Source organism: Hemitrygon akajei, unplaced genomic scaffold, assembly GCF_048418815.1.
Source record: "Hemitrygon akajei unplaced genomic scaffold, sHemAka1.3 Scf000142, whole genome shotgun sequence".
NCBI lineage: Eukaryota > Metazoa > Chordata > Chondrichthyes > Myliobatiformes > Dasyatidae > Hemitrygon > Hemitrygon akajei.
The window spans coordinates 150351-159218 of record NW_027332028.1 but is presented as its reverse complement, the minus strand read 5'-3'; positions in this window follow the sequence as shown (position 1 = coordinate 159218).

Here is an 8868-nt window from a genome sequence, read left to right as displayed (position 1 = left end):
CCCCATTCTCCTCATCTGTATATGTCCTTCTGCAGACAGCCCGCTTCCTCAACACTACCTTCCTCTCTATCATTCACAAAGCTCTCAAATCTGTCATCCAAATCACTGACATACAGTATAAAGAATCGGTCCAACACCGACCGCTGTGAAACACAACTAGTCACTGGCAGCCAATCAGAAAAGGGCCCCTGTAATCCCACTCTTTGCTTCCTGCCAGTCAGGCATTCTTCTATCCATGCCAGTACCTTTCCTGCAATACCATGGGCTCTTATCTTGTTAAGCAGCCTCTTGTCAAAGGCCTTCTGAATATGTAAACAACATCCACTGTTTATCCTGCCTGATTTTTTTTTCCCTCAAAGCATTCCAACAGATTTGTCAGCAAGATTTCCCCTCAAGGAAATCATCCTGACTATGGCCTATTTTATCATCTGCTGCCATGTACCCCAAACCTTCATTCTTAATAATGGGCATCTTACCAACCGCTGAAGTTGGGCTAACTGGCCTATAATTCCTTGTCTTCTGCCTCCCTCCCTTCTTAAAGGGTGGAGTGACATTTGCAATTTTCCAGTCCTCCAAAGCCATCCCAGAATCTAGTGTCTCTACAATCATTTCAGCTACCTCTTTCAGAACACTGGAATGTCGTACATTTGGTCCAGATGATTTATCAAATTTCAGGCCTTTCAGCTACCCAAGCACCTGAGCAACTACGCTCACTTCTGCCCCGACACTCTAATTTGGTGCTCCGATGGTGTCTTTCACAATGAAGACTAACACAAAGTACTTATTGAGTTTGGCCACCTTCTTTGTCCCCATTACTACCTCTCCAGGGCATTCTCCACTCTTGCCTGTCTTTTACTCTTTGTATTTCTGAGAAAGCTTTTGGTATCGTCCTTTATATTATAGGCTAATTAACCTTCATGTTTCATCTTTTCTTCTTGCTTTTTTTTAAAATTGTCTTCACTTTGTCTTTAAAATCCTCCAGCTTCCCACGAATTAATGCCCTCTCTTTTACTTTAATGCTGTCTTTGACTTCCCTTTCCACCAGTAGCCTCATCCTCCCTACGTACTCTCACATCTTTGAGATGCACCTATCCCGAACCTTCCAAATTACTGCCCAAAGCTCCAGCCATTACTGCTCTGCCATCATCCCTGCCAATCAACTTTGGCCAGCTCCTTTCTCGTGCCCCTTCCGCCACAGAAATACTGACTTTAGATTCTCCTTCGCAAAATGCAAGGTGAATTCTACCATATTATGATCACAGTCTCCTAAAAGCTCCATTACCTTAAGCTCTCTAATCAAATCTGTTTCATTGCACAAATCCAGTCCGCTAACAAGTTTCGACTCACGCAACATGGTGAACATTCTGAATGGTGGCATCACTATCTGGTATGATGGTGCCACAGGTTCAGAAAGTTGCAGCAAGTTGTAAACCCAGCCATCCCCAGCACGAGTACTAGCCTTCCTATTATCGAGGACAACCTCGAAAGGCGATGCCTCAAGAACAGTAGCCAGGGAAGCATCAGAGGCAGCAGAGCAGCAGGAGGCAAGCAGAGCGCCACCAAACGCGATGAGCTCCTTCTCCTTGCGTGAGGGTTTTTCGTATCTTTTAAACCATGAAAGGAAGATAGGGTCTAGCAGAGCAGCCATCGTTGGAGCGGGGGCTAGTGACAGAGTGGGAACTTAGAGACTTTGACTCAAGAGGCTTCGACGAGAAGAAGTTGAGGCCAAAGAAACAGGTAAGAAGGGTAGGTTTTTCCTTTCGTTATTGCTGATTTGGTCTCGGTTGCCCGTAGTACAGAGCAGACAGGATGGCAGATATGGCAGAGGAATGCTCCCCCTGTTGGATTTGGGAATTCATGGAACCTGACAGTGTCCCTGATGACCACACCTGCAGGAAGTCCAGCCCACTCCAACTCCTGAAAGACCACATTAAGGAGCTGGATGAAGGAAGGATCATCTGGGATGCAGAGCAATCAATAGATATGACTTTTGAGCAGGTGGTTACACCCAGAGTGCAGAATTCTGGGAGTAGATGGTGAACAGCGAGAGAGGTAAAGGGAAAAAGAAGTCAGTGCAGGGGAATGGTCCCCTTGTGGCCATTCCCCTCAGCAATGTATACCCCTTTGGATACTGATGAGGGGGATGACCTACTTGGGCAAGGTAGCAGCAGCCAGACCAATAACACTGAGGTCAGCTCTGAGCCTCAGAAAGGTAGGGTGAAGTCAGGTAGAGCAATAGTCACAGTGGACTCGATAGTTAAGGGGACAGACAGGAGATTCTGTGGCAGGAAAAGAGACGCCAGGATAGTGTGTTGCTTCCTGGGTGCTGGGGTCCAGGATGTCTCTGAGCGATTGCAGAATATTCTGGAAGGGGAGGGTGAGCAGCCGGAGGTCGTGGTACATGTTGGTACCAATGAGACAGGCAGGAGAGGGGTAGAGGTACTGCCACTAAGTTTAGACAGTTGGGGAGCAGGCTGAAGAGCAGGACCTCCAAGGTTTAATCTCCAGATTACTCCCGGCACCGCGAGCCCGTGAAGGTCAGAACAGGGTGATAACACAGATGAATGAGTGGCTGAGGAGATGCTGCAGGGGGCAGGGTTTCATGTTCTTGGATCATTTGAAGCTTTTCTGGGGAAAGGGTGACCTGTACAAGTGGAACGACTTGCAGCTGAACTGGAGGGGAACTGATATCCTGGGAGGGAGGTTTGCTAATGCTATTGGGGAGGGTTTAAACTAGATTTACGGGGGGGGTGGGGGGTGGGAACCAAAGTGAAGAGGCAGAGGATGGAGCGGTTGGTGCAGAAGTAGGGACAGCTCGCAGGGAGTTTCTGAGGAAAGATAGGCAGATGATAGAGCAAAGACGCACTCAGCCTGATGGTTTGAGATGTGTCTATTTCAATGCAAGAAGCATCATGAACAAAGCAGATGAGCTTGGAGCATGAATCAGTACTTGGAGCTATAACACTGTGGCCATTACAAAGACTTGGATGTCTCAGGGGCAAGAATGGCTGCTGAGTGTGCCGGGCTTTAGAAGTTTCAAAAAGGACAGGGAGGGAGGCAAAAGAGTCACACTGCTAACCACGGATAGTGTCATGGTTGCAGAAAAGGAGGAAGTCATGGAGGGATTGTCTACCGAGTCTCTGTGGGTGGAAGTTAGGAACAGGAAGGAGGCAACAACCCTACTGGGTATTTTTATAGAGCCCCCGCCCCCCAATAGTAACAGAGACATCAAGGAGAAAACAGGGAGGCAGATTCCAGAATGGTGCAATAATAATAGGGTTGTTGTGATGGGAAATTTTAAACTTTCCTAATATGGACTGGTATCTCCTTAGAGCAAGGGGTTTAGATGGGGTGGAGTTTGTTAGGTGTGTTCAGGAAGGTTTCCTGACACAATATGTAGATAAGCCCTCAAGAGCAGAGGATCTGGTATTGGAAAATGAACCTAATCAGGTGTCAGGTCTCTTGGTGGGAGAGCATTTGAGGTAGTGATTACTATTCCATCTCCTTTACCATAGCACTGGAGAGGGATAGGAACAGACAATTTGGGGTAGGGGGGAAATATGATGCTATTAGGCAAAAATTTGGGAGCAGATGTTTTCAGGCAAATGTATGGCAGAAATGTAGCAAATGTTCAGAGAATATTTACATGGTGTTCTGCATAGGTATATTCCATTGAGGGAGGGAAAGGATGGTAGGGTAAAAGAACCATGGTCTACAAAGGATGTAGAGAATCTAGTTATGAAGAAAAGCTTACACAAGGTTCAAGAAACTAGGTACTGTTAGAGGTCTAGAAAATTACAAGGTGGTAGAGGCAAAAACAACAGGGTTTTTTTTTAGAAACCCTGACGAAGGGTCTTGGCCCGAAACGTCGACTGTGCTTCTCCCTATAGATGCTGCCTGGCCTGCTGCATTCCACCAGCATTTTGTGTGTGATGTCCTGAATCCTCCCGGTCAGCAGGGGGCGGTATTGGACCTGTTTTGAGTCCTGACGAAGGGTCTCGGCCCGAAACGTCGACAGCTCTTCTCCCTATAGATGCTGCCTGGCCTGCTGTGTTCCACCAGCACTTTGTGTGTGATGTCCTGAATCCTCCCGGTCAGCAGGGGACGGTATTGAACCTGTTTTGAGTCCTGACGAAGGGTCTCGGCCCGAAACGTCGACAGCGCTTCTCCCTATAGATGCTGCCTGGCCTGCTGTGTTCCACCAGCACTTTGTGTGTGATGTCCTGAATCCTCCCGGTCAGCAGGGGGCGGTATTGGACCTGTTTTGAGTCCTGACGAAGGGTCTCGGTCCGAAACGTCGACAGTGCTTCTCCCTATAGATGCTGCCTGGCCTGCTGTGTACCACCAGCACTTTGTGTGTGATGTCCTGAATCCTCCCGGTCAGCAGGGGGCGGTATTGAACCTGTTTTGAGTCCTGACAAAGGGTCTCGGCCCGACACGTCGACAGCTCTTCTCCCTATAGATGCTGCCTGGCCTGCTGTGTTCCACCAGCACTTTGTGTGTGATGTCCTGAATCCTCCCGGTCAGCAGGGGGCGGTATTGAACCTGTTTTGAGTCCTGACGAAGGGTCTCGGCCCGAAACGTCGACAGTGTTTCTCCCTATAGATGCTGCCTGGCCTGCTGTGTTCCACCAGCACTTTGTGTGTGATGTCCTGAATCCTCCCGGTCAGCAGGGGGCGGTATTGGACCTGTTTTGAGTCCTGACGAAGGGTCTCGGTCCGAAACGTCGACAGTGCTTCTCCCTATAGATGCTGCCTGGCCTGCTGTGTACCACCAGCACTTTGTGTGTGATGTCCTGAATCCTCCCGGTCAGCAGGGGGCGGTATTGAACCTGTTTTGAGTCCTGACAAAGGGTCTCGGCCCGACACGTCGACAGCTCTTCTCCCTATAGATGCTGCCTGGCCTGCTGTGTTCCACCAGCACTTTGTGTGTGATGTCCTGAATCCTCCCGGTCAGCAGGGGGCGGTATTGAACCTGTTTTGAGTCCTGACGAAGGGTCTCGGCCCGAAACGTCGACAGTGTTTCTCCCTATAGATGCTGCCTGGCCTGCTGTGTTCCACCAGCACTTTGTGTGTGATGTCCTGAATCCTCCCGGTCAGCAGGGGGCGGTATTGGACCTGTTTTGAGCCCTGACGAAGGGTCTCGGCCCGAAACGTTGACAGTGCTTCTCCCTATAGATGCTGCCTGGCCTGCTGCGTTCCACCAGCATTTTGTGTGTGTTGTTGTTTGAATTTCCAGCATCTGCAGATTTCCTAGGGTTTTTTAGAAGACTCTTAGGTACACAGAGCTTAGAAAATTATAGAGTTATGCAGTAGGGAAATTCGAGGCAGTTTCTGGAGAAGATTACATGGTCGGCACAACATTATGGGTCGAAGGGTCTTTAATGTGCTCTAGAGTTCTATGTTCCAGGTTAAAAGAGAGCAGTCATCATTAAAGACCTATCACCACTGGCATTACTACCATTGGAGAAGGGTTACAGGAGCCTGAACACACACACACTCTACTTTTGCCAATAGCTTCTTCCCCTCCAGCATCAGATTCCTGAACAATTAACTAACCCTTCAACACTACCTCACTATTTTTGCTTTGATGTTGCACTACTTATTTTTTGCACTATATATACACAAACACACACATATTATAAAGTGGATTCCAGTTAATTGTGCCATAAGACCTTAAGACATAGGAGCAGAACTAGGCCATTCAGCCCATCGTGTCCACCCCATCATTTCATCATGGCTGATCCCAGATTCCATTCATCCCCATACATCTGCCATCTCACCATATCCCTTGTTGCCCTGACCGATCAGGAATCTATCAACTACCACCTTAAATACACCCACAGACTTGGCCTCCCCCGCAATCTGTGGCTGAGCATTCCACAGATTCACTACTCCCTGGCTTAAAAAAAGCTTCCTTACCTCTGCTCTAAAAGGTCGCCCCTCAATTTTGAGGCTGTGCCCTCTAGTTCTGGATGCCCCCACCATAGGAAACATCCTCTCCACATCCACCTCATCTAGTCCTTTCAACATTTGGTAGGTTTCAATGATCCCCACACATTCTTCTAAATTCCAGTGAGTACAGGCCCAAAGCTGCCAAATGCTCCTCATATGTAACCCCTTCATTCCCGGAATCATCCTTGTGAACCCCCTCTAGACTCTCTCCAATGAGAACACATCCTTTCTGAGTTATGGGACCCAAAACTATTGGCAATACTCCAGTTGTCGCCGGACTAGTGTCTTATAAAGGCTCAGCATTTTCTCCTTGTTTTTATATCCTATTTCCCTTGAAATGAATGCCAACATTGCATTTGTCTTCTTTAGTACAAACTCAACCTATAAGTTAACTTTCTAGGAGTCTTGCACGAGTCCCTTTGCACCTCTGATGTTTGAATTTTCTCCTCATTTAGATAATAGTCCACACTATTGCTCGTTTTACTAAAACACATTGTCATACATTTCCCAACACCGTAATCCATCTGCCATATTTTGCCCATTTTTCTAATCTGTCTGTCCTGCCACAATCACATTGCTTCCCCAGCACTATCTACCCCTCCACCTATCTTCATAGCTGCAAACTTTGCCACAAAGTCATTAATTCCATTATCTAAATCTGTGACAAACAATGTGAAAAGTAGCAGTCCTAATACTGACCCCTGAGGTACACCACTAGTCACTGGGAGCCAACCAGAAAAGACTCCTTTTATTCCCACACAACGCCTCCTGCCTGTCAGCCATTCCTCTATCCATGCCAGTATCTTTCCTATAACACCATAGGATTTTCTCTTGTTAAGCAGTCTCCTGTGAGGCACCTTATCAAATGACTTCTGAAAATCTAAGTAAATAACACCCACTACCTCTCCTTTGCCCACACTGCTTGTTATTTCCTTGAAGAACTCTTAACAGATTTGTCAGACAATATTTCCCTTTACAGAAACCATACCGACTCTGACTTATTTCATCATGTCTCCAAGAAACCCGAAATCTCACCCTAAAAAATGGACTTCAACACTTCCCCCAACCACTGAGGTTAGGCTAACTGGCTTATAATTTCCTTTCTTTTGTCTTCCTCCCTTCTTAAACAGTGGAGTGACATTTGCAATTTTCCATTCCTCCAGGACCATGCCAGAAGCAAGTGATTCTTGAAAGATCATGACCAATGCATCTGTTATCTCTTCAGCAACCTCTCTACGGACTTTGGGATGTGGTCCATCTGGTCCAGACTTTTCAGTTTCCCTAGCACTTTTTCCCTTTGTAAAAGCAATGGCACTCACACCCGCTCCCTGACACTCACAGACTTTTGGCTTACAGCAAGTGTCTTTCACAGCAAAGACAGAAGCAAAGTACTTATTAAGTTCATCTGCCATTTCTTTGTCCCCCATTACTACTTCATCAGCATCATTTTCCAGTGGTCCAATATCAACTCCCACCTCCTTTTTATTCTTTATATAACTGGAAAAACTTTTAGTCTCCTGCTTTATACTGTCGGCTAACATGCCCTCATATTTCATCTTTTCCCTTCTTATAGCTTTTTTTGTTGCCTTTTGTTGGATTTTAAAAACTTCCCAATCACCCAACTTCCCACTCTCTTTTGCTACCTTAAAAGCCCTTTCCTTGGCTTTTATGCAGTCCTTCCTTTGACAGCCACAGTTGCCTACTCCTGCCATTTCAAAACAACTTCTTCTGTGGGACATATCTATCCTGCACCATGTGAACTATTCCCAGGAAATTCAGCTACCTCTGTTCTGCTGTCATCCCCCCAGTATCTCCTCCAATCCACCCGGGCAAGTTCCTCGTTCACACCTCTGTAATTCCCTTTATTCCATTGCGATACTGATACATGTGACTTGTGCTTCTCCCTCTCAAATTACAGTATGAATTCAATCATATTATGATCACTGCCTTCTATGGGTTCCTTTACCTTAAACTCCCTAATAAAATCTGGGATCATTACGACAGCCTTTCCCCAAGCAGGCTCAAGCACAAGCTGCTCCAAACAGCCAGCTCACAGGTATTCAACAAATTCCGTTTCTTGTGATCTGACACAACCTGATTTTCCCAATCCCCTTGCATATTGAAGTCGCCTATTAAAATTGTGACATTACCCTTTTTACGCGCCCTTTCCAGCTCCCTTTGCAATCTCAACCCCACATCCTGGCTACTGTTTGAAGGCCTATGTATGATTCCCATAACGGTTTGTTTACCCTTGCAGTTTCTTAACTCCACCCAAAGATTCGACATTCTCTGACCCTACGTCACCTCTTTTTAAGGATGTAATTCCATCTCTGACCAAAAGAGCCACACCAAAACCTGTGTCCCTGCAGGTCCTTTTGATGTAAGTATACTGTTTGATGTTAAACTCCCAACTATGACCTTCTTTCAGCCATGACTGAGTGATGCCCACAACGTCACACTGACCAATCTCCAATTGTGCCACAAGTTCATCCACTTTAATCTGAGTGCTACGTGTATTTAAATACAGCACCTCCAACCCTGCATTCTTCGCCCTTATGAATTTTGCCTCTGTGGTACAACTTAACTCTTTGCCATCATTCTCTTCATTTAGTTGGGACACTAGGCCGCTTAATTGGGACAGGAGACTGTTGCTGAAGAGTGTCTAACCAACATCAGTCACATGCACTTGCTTAGTCTTTAGACATAACACCATGAAACATTCTTTTAAATAGCATCAGTCACGTGTGTTTGTTTTGAATGAGCGGTGATTTATGTCACTGATAGCGAGAAATAAGCAGGAACACAATTCGGAACTGATTTGCTCACCATGGTTTCAAGCTTTCAGGACTGGAGATGCCAGAATCAGTTGGGAGTGAAAATTAAATGAATTCACGACTTCAACATGTCAGGAACT